Here is a 17,161-nt window from a genome sequence, read left to right as displayed (position 1 = left end):
CTCTTAATCCTAAATGTATAGAAACAGGCATGTGGTGATTTACTTGGTCTTGAGGGGAAATCCCTTTGCACATAGAAACTTCTCTTATATCTCAGAACGTAACCCTGATATTAAATAGGTTATGGGGTTGACTCTGACACAAATTAAGCCTTGAAAGAAGCAAAGTGTTTAATATTATTATTATTACTACAACTATCAACACCATCAATTTATAAGCAAACTCTTTATCAAGCTATCTCAGGGTGGCTTATAAAATCATTACGTATCGCATGCAAGACATCCATTAAAATCAGCAAAACACAGATATACAGGAAGTGATAATAATACAAAGGATTTTAAGAAAATGAGAGAGATGTGGGGTGAGGAAAATGCAGGAGAAAGAAAAAAGTGGGGGGGGGGGAGAAACAGGAGGAGGAAAACTGAGAAACCTGGCAATAAAAGGGGGAAAAATTAAAGTGCATCAATACTGTGGATTAGTGGGTTGAAAATGAACTCTGGATGTGGGGAAAATGTTTGTATCTCCAACAATGCAAAGTGCACCTCTGGAGAGCTACCAAGATTGTAGCCAGTAGAAAAGAGGTACCGTAATAATTTTATCAAGATAGCTTTTAATTTCACCTAAATACCAGGTTGATTTTCTGGGACAAACATGCAAAAGGTAGAGAAATTCCGTATTATTATTAAATAATGTTACAATATTATCCTGTTAACTACTGAATGAGCATTCAGCACTTCTAATGTGACTTTATCAGGACATATTCGTTTATGTGCCTTATGCAGAGTGATGTGCATTCAATATCACTGCCACCCCAGCTGTACAGAAGCTGAGCTATCACATAACAGTGGCAAGCCTCCAGGGAAGACAAAATGTGCTGCACCTGTTTATAAGTGCTTAGCTATTATTCATATTTACCTTCACCCTACTTTTGCTGCAGTACACATTCGTGCCAGAAGCACTTCCCACCATGGCTATCACTATGTCCACAAAAGGTCTTCTTAAATTTCTGCTTTCTAAACAACTGAGTCTATAATCCTCCTAATACTACACGCTTTTCTCACTATCGAGCCTGCCTTTTATGACTATCATTGACTTCATACCTATCAGCAAAAGGGTTTAAGGTTGTTGTTTGATAAATGCAGTTCATATTATGCACGTTATAGGAATGTCTGTCCCTATCTAGTAATTCATTTTCTACTATCTTCCAACTGGAAGAAGCTAAATATTCTTTAAAAATAAGCTAAATATCTACTAATCACAACCTTCCTCTTCAATTACAATGTAAGGATTCTACACATAAATTTTAAAAGAAGTGGCTAATTATTGGCCGAGGTGCTTTGATGCTGACATGTGTAAATAACTTGTTCAACAGCTGACCAACTCCAGATCCAACTGTTAGTTTTGGAATCAGTCTGGGAGCTTAAGACACAGTTGAACAGCACATGATGAAGTATTTGAGAGTGATTTAAAACATTTAGCATCCATAACTGTAAAATTGAATTGGCTAAAAGTTGCTCTGGGAAGACGTCAGTAAACAAGAAACATTACTAAAGAATTGGAGTAACATCATTGCTCTGCAAGCAGATATGTATGAAATAGCTTTACCAGTCAATAGCATGTGGGAAGACTGATGCAGTCCTGATTGCCAAAGAGTGGGAAATGTAGTACAAAAAGCGTATAATTCATATCAAGTTTGAAGTGGAAATACTATTCCTTTTACAGCACAGATGAAATCCTGGCTGCATGTATACCTGAACCAGAATGCCCCTCTTTTAGCAAATACTTGCATTGTATTATTAACTGTGGGTTTTATGAACGGTCCATTAGATCTTTACTCAGAAATATTTTATTTTTATTTTCTATAACGTAAAGTAATGCATCTGTGGCATTGAACTGATAAAGAATGAACGACACAGTTTTTAACACCATCAATTGTTGACAATGTTCAATGCTCATTGATTGTAATTTACTCTCTGTTATAAATTGTGGAAAACTAAGACTGACATATTAGCAATGCAGGAGAAACACTTTGGGGCAGAGCATTTTGTGGGGAAAGATTTTTTCCATCAGTCTTCATCCATCTTTGATTAGCTCTGCTAACAGCGGACAGAGGTCTTTCCTACATCTACCAATAATGCAGGCTCTGGACAGACTACTGCCACATGTAGAAAGTGTAAGGCCCCCAAAGCAGGGTTAGAGCAAGAACTGGAAAGAGGTAGAGCTGAGTCACCCATGAATCTACTGGGTGTTAAGACGGTCCAGCAGCCAGAGGGGACCCAATTTCAATTTCTCTGCAGAGTCAGTTTGGTACTGGTACAGCAAAAAAAGTAAAAAAGTAAAATACTGCCCCCCCCCCTTCTGCTCTGACCAATACAAGTGACAGGGCTTCAGATTTGAACTGCATTGCTCCCCACCCAGAAGTTAGATTTGCTCTCTAGGTGACCAAAGATTAATGTATAAGCAACTGCTCCTAAAAACAGACACAACAGAAGTGGTCTGGGATAGGTGTGATTTCCAACAAAGCATCATCAAACGCTGAGTTATATGGCTTTCAAAAAAACTTCTGGTACTTATATGCTCTGTTCTTATAATACACTCCTATCCACATTTTTTTGTTCTCTCTCTCTCTCTCTCTCTCTCTCTCTCTCTCTCTCTCTCAGAGAGACACACACATGTACTTCAAGACATAATTCTAAATCCTGAGAAACAGCCCCTCTTTTAAAAAAATCACTAATTTGTTTAGCAAATTCTAGTTCTCGCTCTTGCTATTATCATAATGTTTGGGGAGTTTGACTGGAGATTTGCATAGTATAAATCATATGTAGCATGAATCTAACTTTACAGAGCTGTGGCCAGCAAGTTGTAACTTTTGGCACTTCTGTGAGAAGTCATATGTTTAATCTGATGTCATGAATTGGCTCTGAGGTTCCAGTGAAGGTGAAAATTCCCACAGTCCTGCAGTGCTTCAAGAAGTAAAGTATAAATGACTAAGTAGAGTAGCCTATTCTAGGATTTGGGATGGGTCTGTACTGATGTACTCTTCCTACAGCCCCTACTTCTCATCACAGCTGACAGCTATTACGGCTGCTGGCCGATGGCCTCAGATGAGAAGAAAAAACATACAGAACTTTTGACCTTATTCAGTTACTATCAGTGCCAAGCAGCAACCAACATATTGGGCATCACCCAAGTTCAACAGTACATGCTTCAGAGCTATCCTTCCAGTTGCTCTGAATCTATTCCTCACACCTTCCTAAAATATTATTAACTGCTGTATTTCAATACTAATTTCAACGTGTGTTTTACTAAATTTAGTTCAACTGAAAGTACCTGCTTCCTGTGATGCTCATTCTTGGCAATGGACTGCAAAGATTTCCACAGCTCACACCGTGATCGTAGATCATAGCGCTTTGTCTTACTCCTTTGGAAAGTGTCAGATCTGAAAATTATGAATAAGAAATCCCCATTTGGAAGCATGTATTTGTACAGAACAAAAAGAAAACAGAGGCAAACTGCCATAAAATGCAAAGAACTAAAAAGAGAGCCAAGATAACCACAGAGCTCTGGGTATGGAAGGAAGTCTCATTGTGTTCACTGGGGATTACATCCTCCCTATTTATTCAGGATTGCAGTTTAAAAAGTGGAAGTAGATAAAGGAACAAGCAATAAAAACAGTAAGACGATCACTAACTCTCCATAAGAACAAGTCTCCGTAATTTCAGTAAGCTATTCTTTATGAGAACCCAATGAAGTGGTTGTGAATAATTAAAATAAGAGGGAATTAAATAGAACTAGGTTGTAAAGAATGTATAAATGCTTTATATCACATTGAAACAATGAAGACATACTGGTGGGGGACACACACAAATTCCATATAATTTTCTAGCTGCAAATACAGTAGTACCTCAGGTTACATACTGCAGCTTCCAGATCAAGCACAAGTGAAGCCCTACATAGGCTGAGATTACACATCTAGAAGAGAAGCTTCACACTCATCTAGCCTCAAACCTCAGCTGCAAGAACCACAGGACAATTGCAACTGGATTCAAAATTATAGAGATGGGTTGAATGAAATGGCTTAAACTGGGGCCACATCTTATTAAGAACATCTGCAGGAGAAATGACAAGTGTGGGAACCTTGGATAAACCAAATCATGCCTTGCCAAGTGACAAAAAAGAAGCCCAGCTCCAAAGCCTGGGCCCAACCTTATGAGTAGAAAGGCCTTCCTACCCCCACGTTCCTGGGCCCCACAACTAGAGATGGGAAGATCTAGATTCCAGAAAAATTGAGAAAAACAGTTTGATATAGTTTGAATATTCCACACCCTTTTTTTCTGGGGAAAATGGCTTTGGGGGGAGAAACCTCCCCCAAAAAACATTCTTTCCGTTTTTTTCCAGGCCTTCCCATCTCTGCAAGTATGGCAGGTTGGACTCAATAGTATTTCTGGCCCCCAGAAAATTTCTTCACCTGCAAATGTGTCTAAGGGTCATCACCTGTTCCCTTATCTCCCATTAACGTTTCCCAAACTTACCTGCCACAGAGGTGGGTCAAGCCTCTGCTTAGTTCCTCTACACTCACTTGCTGGAAATCCATTCCCAGGCTGTTGTAACATTGGGGTGAGGTACCACTGCACCATCAGACCTATCCAGGGCCAGCTGCAGTTCCCTGCTTATTTTGTGGATTGCTTTATTTGAACTCTTAGTTTCAATACCACCTTTCCATAACCTCTAGGGGAGACATTTTCAACCTTAAGATGACCACCCGAGGTCATCACTGCTGAACCAACATGATGTCCATGCGGCTTGTAAGACTAAGGGCCATGCCCTTCAATAACCCCAAATCTTTGCTTCCCAAGTGTAACACCAAAACCAGTGGATGTTGCCATACATGGCAAGACTGGAACAAGGTCAGTGCTACAGGACAGCGTACTGTTGCACAAGGTTGAGTGAGCAGTAAGTTATCCATCTCTCCTTGGAGCTTAGGACTCTTGAGCTACTGTACTCTGAGCACTGTGAGATTACCAGGCCATGGCTCTCTAAAACGTATGCACATGCACACACATTATTTAAAATGAGTAACTTTTTCTTGTATCTCTTGATCACTTTTAGGCCTTTCACACTTATGACCAGCAGTGAGGAGGATTGCTTGTCTAATTTCAGCTTTCTACGTTGAGTTTGTAAAAGTGAGTAGTTTAGCACCACATTGTCAGAGGGCAATTCCCACCTCAAAGCACAGTAGCTCAAGTTTTGCTGGTAGCTGCAGGAAGGAGAAATGGGTGGCAGGACAGGTGAATTAAAGTCAGCAGTGCTTAAAAATAAGACATAATTTTTACAGCAGGAATAGAACCTCCATCTTATCCAGGTGGTGTTATGTACACTGATTCCTGCTGGCTATCCTGCTTGGTCCAGCTAGCAGCAAGCAAATGAGGAGGATGGAACTATAAAACATTCTTACTCCTACTCTATTGTTTTATCTGCTGCTGCTAATTTTGCACTTTATCATTGCCTTGTTCTTTTACTTGAAAATGTAAATAATTTACAGCTGTATAATCAAATGTTCCACTTCCTTCAATAGTGCCTACAGTTTATACACAGTGATCACTTAATCAGTTACTGAAATACAGCCACTTCTGGAATGAAATGCAACAACTGCTTCATAGTATAGAATGCATCCCATCATAGAAAAGGAAGTGAAGAAGAATACCAGAACTAATTGAAATTGCAGGGAGAATTTAGGTAGGAAGAATGCAATTATCCCTTTTGGAATTTGGCCAGGATATTAAGATTAACATCTTATACTTCTATGATGAGTCCCATAGGAATTTTAACAGCTACAAGTGGTCAGGACCTTGGTTTTACATCTCAGTCTACAGAAGCTCTAAAACATAATGCTTGGCTTTGGCTTATGCAGGAATTAAATGGAAGGGTGAGATATGCCTCACAAGTTCCTACACCATTTAGATTATTCCTTAGAGGTTTACCATCCAACTATCTGTCATCAAGACAAAGCCTTTTGCTTCTATCTTATATTAGCTTAACATAAAGAGTGCAAAGGTCTACAAGGATCTAAGCAGCTATGTGAAATGAAGGATTAGCAACCTTCTAGACAATAGTTTGAGTTACTGATTCAGTGGCTGATGCTTCAGTGTTGAAAAAAATGTTCTGTAACAAGTATAAAGTACAGGAGTTTGTGTGAATCATGTAGATACAACATTAGTGTATAAACATCTAAGCAGGCTGCATAACATTTCATCAAGATGGTATCATATGTCAAAATGTGTGACATGGATACATAGAAGAACATAATAACCTTAATATTAACATAGGATTCACCCAAAGACAAACAATCTATTACCATCTTAAATTATTATTTGAATTTATTTACCATCCTATACCCGGAGGTCTCAGGGCAGTTCACAGAACTCACAAAAGAGTTTATGCAGGATTGTTTCAACAATCAGCATAGGGGTTTTTTGTTTTTGTTTTTAGAAAAAAAGTTACAATCACATGGAAAATCATATACATCCAACATAGGGAAGAACCCAACACTCTAGGATAAAGAGTGCCATGTTCTACTAACTGAACCAGCCAGGTTCATGTAGATGTTCCATGCAGCCGCCTTTCCCCATTCTTGGCCTTAGCCCCTCAAATTCTTATTCTGCATGTGGCTTTTTAAGCAAAGGTTTCAAAATCAGCAAACCTATTCTTTTAGTTAAGAAGATGCATGCTAAATGCAGTGTGGTACTTGAGGAGCCAGTTTCTCCCTCCATGTCCCATTCTGACCCATCCATGACTGTGCTTGGATTAACTTATTCCTGCTACCCCAAGAAGTTGCATCCTGTTTTTGCCACACAAAGGAATGAAGCAATGAGTACAATGAGGGTACAGGAAGTAGCAAAGTTATCTGGGCATCCAATTGCTTTTTATTTCACCCATTACTGCCCTATATTTGACCAAAACAATTCCACATCAATGAAAGGGTTAAGAGTTTATTATGCCTACATAGCCAAAAGTGAAGCAAAGTAACCATGTATCTTAACACCTGGAAGAAGCTGAGGAAGGCACAGCTGGCTTCTAGCTTTCACACATTCCTAAGTTTTCAGTTACTACCAGTATTTCCCAAACAAGGCTACATGACAAACAGTTGCAGGTGGCCAATTGCTCATATACAAGAATAGCTTTACTCAGCAAAATCCTACAAAAGTCATTTGTCAGTAGAAATATTTGTATCTCAGGATGTAAGTTTAGCATTATTGAAATGTTGTCTTCCAAGACTGTAAGTGTGGAAAAATAGCTGTACATGGCTTGGAACATATGAAACAGAAACTGCTTTAGCCTAAGGAGCATGTATCATTGGCTAGGACCCTCGTACCTACGGAACCGCCTCTCCTGGTATGTCCCACAGAGGAACTAACGGTCTGCAAATAAAAACATCTTGGAGGTCCCAGGCCTCAGAGAGGTTAGGCTGGCCTCAACTAGAGCCAGGGCTTTTTCGGCTGCGGCTCCAACCTGGTGGAACGCTCTGTCACAAGAGACAAGGGCCCTGCAGGACTTGACATCATTCCGCAGGGCCTGCAAGACAGAGCTGTTCCACCTGGCCTTTGGTCAGGGTGCAGCCTGACTCCCTCCTTTGGCAATCTTTACAGAACTTTTGTTTACGGTTGCCATCAATTTTGATTTTAATTAATTTTTATAATGTTTTTAGAATGTTGCACTATTTTAGTATTGTTAGCCGCCCTGAGCCCAGCTTCGGCTGGGGAGGGCAGGATATAATTTATTATTATTATTATTATTATTATTATTATTATTATTATTATTATTATTATTATTATTATTAGTTTTCCCAGCACCTTTACTTGAAAACCTTTGTTTTGCTTTGGAAGGTGAGGGAATCTAGGAGTGGTTACAAACAGCAGAAAAGTATACCTGTCCTCTTTTGGAATGGACAGGAATTTTCCCACCAAGCATCTAGACTTCCAGAATGAGCGTGCTTTTTTCAGGGGGTACCCAAATGTACGCAGCAATGGCACCTCTTTTTCTTTTGTTAAAAAGTGTGGCACTTACTGTAACAACTTCATGGTGAGTACCGGCATCTATTTTTCTAGGAAAAAAGCACTGAGAATGAGTAAATGCCTTACTCCTTCCAATCGAAACTTTTCTACTCAGATCAAGTCACATGGCATTTTAGAGGTAGAAGGCACCGTGCAGGGAGCACCATGAAACCCTCTGGTAGAACAATACCATTAATGCATTAGCATCCATTAAGTTTAGAAGCTCAAATGAAAGTTTTTAAGGTTCAGCACCAAAATCTATAATGCCCCGCCATCAGTCCTTCTGTCTCTTGATCTTGAGTTGCACACCCTTCAACCCTTATTTCCCCATTTCTCAGCCTTCCCCGCTCCTCTAGTCCATGAGCTACTGGCTGGTGTTTACCTTTCATCCTGGGATCACCCAACATCCACTCATTTGTCTCCTCTACCTCCACATATACAGATGTGGAAGGTACCCACAGGTATCATCCAGACTGACCAAACTCATAACAGTATGTACACAGTGCCATAGCCCAACAACCTGTTTGTCCCTTTACAAAAAGCATAATGTAGTGTAACTATCGTTCTGCCCAGACAGTGAGGTCCAGCTCCGAGGGCCTTCTGGTGGTTCCCTCACTGCAAGAAGTAAGGTTACAGGGAACCAGGCAGAGGGCCTTCTTGGTAGTGCCCCCCCCCCATCAGATGTCGCATTTTTAAGGATTTTTGTATTAAGAATGTAAAGTGTCCTAGGATTAGTGTCAGGCTAGAATTTGGGAAAGCAGCATTCTAATCCCCACTCAGCCATGAAGCTGACTGGGTGACTTGGGCTGTTCACAGTTTCCCAGCCAAACCTATCTCATAGGAGGTGAAAGAACTATGTATGCCACCTTCAACTACTTGGAGGAAAGATGGGATATAAATGTTAAAATAAATAATTAAAATGATTATAAAATGAATTTAAATTACAGTCAAATATAAAATAAAACCACTGCATTAAGCATATTCTGATTCTTTTTATATTAAGCTAGGTGCACTAAATTGTTTTTAAATATAAAAGATTTCTAGAAGAGGAAATACAGCAGAAACAAACAGTATTATGGTACCTTCTGCATAGGTGTTATTTCAGAGTGATTAGTACAGATCAACAGATGATCATCTTCATCCATGTGATCAACAAGACCAAAAGGTCAATATGGTTTTAGTTTACCATATGCTATAAAATTCGTATGATAAACTGACAGATTAGCATACTTTTTCAGCTATTATAGACACTTCAGTCTTCAAATCAGAAAACAGATTAGAAATCATTTTGTAATCTCTGTTAAGAGTCTGATACATCATGCATAAAGCATAACAGACCTCTCAAAATGTTAATCCTTCTGGCAAATTCTCACAATTACACAGGATTTGCCTAGAAACTACAATAACAGAACCAACATAATTACATATGATAACAGAGAAACATTGCATAGTAATATCTGTAAATAAAAATTATATTATATGAATATTTTGATTGTGGTGATTTTAAAAAATGATAAATATCATTTACAAACATAAACAAAATATGAAGTCTAGGTATGGTCTATTTATTCAGATTCCATTACTGAATCTTCAAATTATATTTGATTACTAATAAATGACAATTTTGCATTTCTGGTTTCATGCATTTCTAATAAGCTGCTCTAACATTACTTTATTTAGCTGCAACACCATGCACAAATGCTGATCCTAAATATATCTCCTGAACTCCAAGTGACTTGTGTTTGTATAAATAGAGCATAACAAGCTATGAAATCTTCCTTCCAACAAACTGTCCTATGCCAAAATAGTTGCTCTGGATTTTTTAAAAAACTATGGCTGAAAGGCTGGATAACCAGAAAACAGCTTAACAAAATAATTATCCTTAAATCTGTTTTAACAATTTCTCTATATAGATCTTTTCCATCAAATGACAAGGAAGCAGTGGAGGTTTTGAAGTGTTATAAGGGTGCAGTTGTGCCGTCACAGATTGGATCAAGTTTATAAATTCAGCTTTAAATCAGAAAGGATAGAGGTGCTGTTAGCCAGCAGGAGAGCTGAAACTAAAGTGGGAATTTGTTCTGTCTTGAATGGGGCTGCACTCCTTTTTGAAAACCAGGGTTTGTAGTTTGGGGGTGTTTCTGTATCTGCCATTGCTGCTGGATTCCCAGGTGGCTGCCATAGCTAGGAAGGTGCTTTTGTAGAGCTTTGACTGTGATAAAGCAGATATTGCCACTGCCATGCATGCCTTTGTCACAGCCAACGGGATTACTGTAATGCACTCTGCAAAGAGTAACCCTTGAAAAGAATTTAGAAATTTTAGTCATTGCAAAATGGAGTGGCCAAATTGCTCTCTTTTCTACTTTCCTGATTGCATCAACAATGGCTTCCAATTAATTTCCTGGCGCAATTTAATGTGCAGCTTCTTACCTATAAAGTCCTAAATAGTATGGTATCAGGATATTTGAAAAATATTGTGCCCTCCCATATAATTCTGCCTGTCCACTGTGCTCAAAGGACTTGGCTGTGTGTTGCACCTCCTTTAGAGAGCCAGCTAGTTAAGTCACAGGAAAGCGCCTTTTCTACTATGGGACCAAAGCAGATGGATGAAAATAATTAACAAGCCAGGGCTTTCCCACTGGGCCACTGCTGAGCTACTGGTTCTGGTGGTAGATGCAGAATGTGATGGAGAGCCATGGTGTTAGAAGTCTTCCCCTTGCCCTCTGATATTCTAACTAACACTCTGCAGCTGAAACTCCCAGCCTGGATATGTCTACAGAAGCAGACAGGCCAGGGATTTTGTCATTGGGCTGCTGCTGATGTCGCCTTGCCTTCTGCATCTGCTGGCAGCTGCAAAAGGAGCTTGGGGGAGCAATGGTGTTAGAAGCAGTTCTCTAGCATTTCGATTTTTACTCTGCAGCTGAATCTCCTGGGCTGGAAATGGCTGAAGCAGCAGATGTTAGTTCCTCACAGGCCAGGGCTTCCGCTCACAATTTGCTAAAAACATGGAAGATAGATGACTCAAAAAACACAATGAATGAATTAATGTTAAATTCCTGTATGCATGAATTAAGAAACTGTTCTGGGCTGGAGTACAATATTTTAATAATGCAGCTGCCATGTTCATTAGTCTCTATGTTTCCGGAAACTAATCTCCTACGTAAGTTACAACACTCAACTACTATGCTTCTATTCTGTTCTGAGTGATGACTTAATAATGCTTCACAGTTGCATGACATTTCATTAACAACGCTACTTAAAATATGAAAATATCTGCCAATATCCCAAATTAAAATGAATAAATGCTGTTTTATAAGTAAATTATGATTGCATGTTCATACAAAGGTTCTTAATGCAATGCTAATAAATACCTAATTCAATTTATAATATAACGTCAACACTTTATGCTTAAATTACATTCAGTTATAATGTAGCCGACATAACAGTCTAAATACATTATACCTGATAAGATTGCCGTGACAAATGAACAGACAATAGGGACAAATGAAAGTTATGCAATTCAGTGCTTAAAGCAATCCAAGGATGTCTTGTACAAAAGGAAATATACTTCTGCTTGTATGAGGCAGCGCCACTGAATTCTTATTTCCTCATCCTACTTAAACTCCCCATGCTCCATCTCTCACTGTTGCAGAGGGTTTCTCGGCCCACAGGAATGGGTTTTAGTAAGTGCAAAGGGCTATGAAGGGAGAGGAGCCACAAAATCCTCACCCTGCAAGCTGAATTCTGAACACACTTCTCTGGATCCTCTTTTCAAGCAATCCAAGTTAATCGCTGCATTCTCACAATGCTAAGGATGAGTGGTATCTGGGGGGGGGGGAATCATCTTTCTTTTTTATATTAAGACATCTCTAGACCAGGCATAGGCAAACTCTGCCCACCAGGTGTTTTGGGACTACAATTCCCATCATCCCTGACCACTGGTCCTGGTAGCTAGGAATCATGGGAGTTGTAGTCCCAAAACATCTGGAGGGCCGTGTTTACCTATGCCTGCTCTAGACAATGTCATTTTCCTAGGGACACTGTGAAATGAAATGCATGCTTGACTCCAGGAAGCTAAACATGGTATCACAGTGTGAGGCAATTCCCTAGTAAGAAAAAAATATCTGCCACCAGGTCTCCCGCCTGCAGTTTATAAGGAGAGTATAATAGTGTTCATCCCTCTTAATTATGGAACAAAACCTTTTTCCACCTCAAGCCATAATAAAGCCAAAGTAAATCAAATGTGCCTGCAGTTATATCTTAACAGCATTAGCTACCTTTCATCATAGTCTGATAACATCAGACATGTAGCCTGAACCGTATGGGAAAAGCCTAAAATGCATCTACTCCAGTTCCACGCCAAAAAACATCATCCTTTCCTAAATCTGAAGCAACACTAGCATGGAGAAAGCCTCTGCTGTTTGGCTGACACTCCCATACCAGAGGAACAGTGATTGGCATGCCATAAATATACTAATATAACAGACCATTATTACTTGTATAGTATAAAAAAAATTGACATAATCCTTATTTCCAAACACACCCACTTGGATCCAGAGCTAATCATCAAATTTATTCAATAACAGAAGTGTATCTTCACATAATATAAAAAAATTCCTTCCAGTAGCACCTTAAAGACCAACTAAGTCAGTTCTTGGTATGAGCTTTCGTGTGCATGCACACTTCTTCAGATTTCAGATTTCGTGTGCATGCACACGAAAGCTCATACCAAGAACTGACTTAGTTGGTCTTTAAGGTGCTACTGGAAGGAATTTTTTTTTGTTTTGACTATGGCAGACCAACACGGCTACCTATCTGTAACTTCACATAATATGTTAAGGATTGGACTTCAAGTCAATCTACAACATGCAGAGCAAAATGAAATTATTTAACTACAGTACTTGGCTACTCCATTCCACTTCTACTTAGTCTAAGCAAAGCTTAGAAGGAAATACAGAGTTTCTAACTTGTATTTCCATGGTAATGCTACTGCTGGGGGCACAGGGCTAGTGTTACCATTAGACAGAACAAGGTTGCTCCCTTTATCGGCTGAATTCAGAAGTCATGAAAAAGCAACAAAATGTTACTTAAAGTATTTTCATTCCTAGGGAGAGAAGTTTGTGGGGGTTTTTCTGATATGGATGCCATGCTATCTTGGCCGCCTCAAGTACTACACACCTTGACTAGTGTGGTGCTATTTGCTGTTCTCAGGCAGTAAAATATATTTGAAAAACCTTCCTTGTAGGAAAGAATTTTCTGGCTGGAAAGCAGTACTCCATTATTTCCCTGTGCAAATGCTGTTCAAACAGTTTTACAACATTCCCACCACCAAGAAAACACCAAAACTCCAAGTAAACTCAGCTGAGGAAAAATTAACCTTGGGGTGGAATTTGCAGATTAAACACTGTCACTCCTATCTGTAAATCCATCCTTGCAAGTGCCTTCTGCCCTTCCCACTTTCCTACTATCTTCTTGACAAAATTTGGATTGGGTCACAGACTACCACTTTAACATCTTGCTTCACCTTGAATGTATTCTCATGAATACTGTGCACAGTCAAAGCATATCTTTCTGGCTTGCTCCTACTCTAGGATAATATTTTTTCTCTAAAATGTCTGTTTGTTGGGAGGAATTCAACACTGTGCTCTTCCGAATGTTCGATCAGCACAAGCATTTTGGCTTACCAAAACAATCTCCCTCTTCCCACCCACAGTGTATATTCCAGGGGTTCTCCAGACCCCCACAGATTCAATTGGATGGAGGGGAGAACCTTACTGGGCAGGCAAAAGTCTTTGCAAAGGGCTTCCGCTGATGGGACTCAATAGTTGAAAGCCCACTTTGAAACATAAAACTACAATAAACAGAGAAAATGCAGCAGTTATTCAGTCAATTATCCTGTCACATTAACTTATAAGTCATATGCACAATAGATGCAGGATCAGGCCTGGAGGATATGAAAAAGAATTCAATAGGATTTCTTACATTTTTAGATTTCAAGTACAGGCAACGGCTGATTAACACATGTCTGAATGACGTGCAATTGCACAAGCATGCATGGTGCCAAACCCGGAAATTACCCCAAAACGTCACTGAATGCATCACTAAAAGGGCGGAACGGGGGCAGGGAGGAATATGCTTATACGCACTCTGCCAGTGTATGCAGGAGCCAGGAACAGAACCCCCATGAGAAATGGTTGTCAACTATATATGCATTTTGAATAAAAAGAAAAAGGCATAAATTCTACAATTGTAAATTACAGCTGCATTACATTTAAATACTGAATCATTATGCTCTGAGGATATTTTGTAGTGAGGATTATCTTATTACATTCCATTACTTTCTGCATCTGCTTACTGATAATAAAAGAAGCAGCTGTTTTAAACTAACAGGTGTGAACAGTTCATTCAAGCCTTTAAACAGAAGCTAAATTCAATTTCCTTGTTGAATGTTTTGAAATTATATTCCAAACACCATTTACAATATTATAAACAGTTAATTTGTATGGACTTTGATTCATATGTAACATATATGAAATAACTTTTCTTCAAAGTTTAATTCAAAATCTTATGCTTATACTGTACACATGCTGAACTAATTATGTCAGATGTTTTCTATAAAATCTTTAGTCACACAACTGAGCAGCTTTTCTTCGCCAACTGTTATATATCAAATTCACTGCAGAAAACCATGATAATTATGAAGTAACAGAGGATCAAATTCATAGCAGTAATATATCTCTATCTTAGTTAAGCTATAAATGATCATCAAGCTTGAAATCGTATATTTATTTAAAATCAGTTTTCTGTATCATTTGCAACGATGTGCGCTTCACAAAATGTGATAAATATTTTCACTTTTAAACACTCAGTGGTGCTAAACGTATTATCACGACTCTAGGTCTTGCAGCACTTGAACAAAAGTAAAAAGTAAATACTTTAAACTAATCTAAGCAGTGGCTGGATTTGGTTAAAGAAATGCCATAGAATGATTTGTATTAAGCAATAAATCATATTACTTGTAATAATTATGAACTCCTCTGGGTATCCTTTTAAAGAATAAAAAGAAATCCACTTATCAGTATGAAAATGCTTATAAGTATTTTTTAACAGATGTGATAATTCCACTTACTTCAATTACTTCACGGGCCTCAACTTTACACACAGAGATGTCATATATCAAGCTTTTTCTTTCAATATAAGTCTCCTGCAATTGAAAGTAAAATTAAACTATTTTATATCAAGAAATGGTTATTCATTTTATATAAGTTAAACTGGAAGCGTGTTAAAGAAGGGACAGTGGTACCTCGGGTTACATATGCTTCAGGTTACATTCACTTCAGGCTACAGACTCCGCTAACCCAGAAATAGTACCTTGGATTAAGAACTTTGCTTCAGGATGAGAACAGAAATCGTGCTGTGGTGGCACAGCGGCAGCAGGACGCCCCATTAGCTAAAGTGGTACTTCAGGTTAAGAACAGTTTCAGGTTAAGAACAGACCTCCGGAACAAATTAAGTACTTAACCCGAGGTACCACTGTACTGCCATACTTACTGAGTTTAAGAACACTGACGTAGTCCAATACATGCCAAATTTGTTTGTTTTGCATTCAGTGGATCTAATTCCAAAGGTCCAACATAAAAGTTCAAACAGCAGCTACTTTTTAAGTTGCCATATAAATACAGAACTTACACATAACGTTGAAATTCATTTTGTTAGTTTTGGCCCAGGTCTCCCATTATGTCAAGATCATCTTGGATCCTGTTTCTGTCAGTGTTCGCCGACTCAGTTTGGTGCCATTTGCTCCTTAACCAAGCAATTTATAAATGTGTTAAACAACACCAGGTCCAGGGCACAACCCAGGGATATCCCATCAGTCCCTTTTCTTCAGGTTGATGCGCAGCCATTGGCTAGCAACCTTTACTATGGCTCACCTGCCAGCTACAAATCCACATAATATAAACATCTATCCCACACTGCAGCAACTCGCTGGCAAAAATATAATGGAAGAACTTGTCAGAAGCCTTATTGAAATCAAGCCATGCTATATTACACTTTTTCCTTCTTCTAATACAAATATTATTACAAAAAATTAGCTAATTTTATTTTCATAACAATGCACAGTACAGTGGAACCTTGGTTCCTGAAGCCCTGGTATTCAAACATTTCAGTTCCTGAACGCCGAAAACCTAAGGGTTCCGGTTTTCAAACATTTTTCAGAAGATGAATGTCGGATGCGGCTGCCGGCTATTGTTTCTGGGGCACCTGCGCCAATCAGAAGCTGTGCCTTGGTTTTCGAATGTTTTGGAAGTCAAGTGGACTTCCGGAACAGATGACGTTCGAGAGCCTAGGTACCACTGTGCTGGAGTTGCTTTGCTGATGCTCAGGGCTAGACCTCAGCCGTCACATGCTACTACTATGTAATACAGGGGTTTTTCCTAAACAAAAAATTCCGTCCAGTAGCACCTTAAAGACCAACCAAGTTAGTTCAAGGTATGAGCTTTCGTGTGCATGCACACTTCTTCAGATACACTGAAACAGAACAAAAAATTCCTTCCAGTAGCACCTTAAAGACCAACTAAGTTGTATCTGAAGAAGTGTGTATCTGAAGAAGTGTGCATGCACATGCACACGAAAGCTCATACCTAGAACTTAGTTGGTCTTTAAGGTGCTACTGGAAGGAATTTTTTGTTTTGACTATGGCAGACCAACACGGCTACCTATCTGTAACTGAAACAGAAGTCACCAGACCCTTCTATATAGTGAGAAGGTGGGGAGGGGTATTACTATCTGCCAATCACCCATTCCCACCACCCTTCTGAGTAATACCCCTCCCCACCTTCTCACTATATAGAAGGGTCTGGTGACTTCTGTTTCAGTGTATATGAAGAAGTGTGCATGCACACGAAAGCTCATACCTAGAACTAACTTGGTTGGTCTTTAAGGTGCTACTGGAAGGAATTTTTTGTTTTGACTATGGCAGACCAACAGGGCTACCTATCTGTAAGGGGTTTTTCCTGTCCTTGTTCATTTCTCCACTGCCTCACAGTATTTTAAAAAGAAATTTTAGAAGCAACTCTTCTAACCTCCTCAGACTCTATTAAGCAACCTGCCTGGG

General features: G+C 39.1%; 1 long non-coding RNA gene across 1 annotated transcript in view; it reads right to left on the bottom strand.

Moving 5' to 3' along the window:
• The window catches only part of LOC310833225, a 64,143-nt gene that overhangs the window by 45,624 nt on the left and 1,358 nt on the right, over nucleotides 1–17,161 (bottom strand). The window contains exons 2-3 of the long non-coding RNA XR_014558596.1: nucleotides 15,176–15,250; nucleotides 3,329–3,437 (exon numbers count right to left, since the gene is read on the bottom strand). This is a non-coding gene — a long non-coding RNA (uncharacterized lncRNA). The remainder of the gene's footprint in view (nucleotides 1–3,328; nucleotides 3,438–15,175; nucleotides 15,251–17,161) is intronic.

Source organism: Podarcis gaigeae (genome assembly GCF_964106915.1).
Source record: "Podarcis gaigeae genome assembly, chromosome: 1".
NCBI classification, from domain to species: domain Eukaryota; kingdom Metazoa; phylum Chordata; class Lepidosauria; order Squamata; family Lacertidae; genus Podarcis; species Podarcis gaigeae.
Note: the sequence above shows the minus strand (reverse complement) of the source record. Positions and strands in the feature narration are given on the sequence as shown.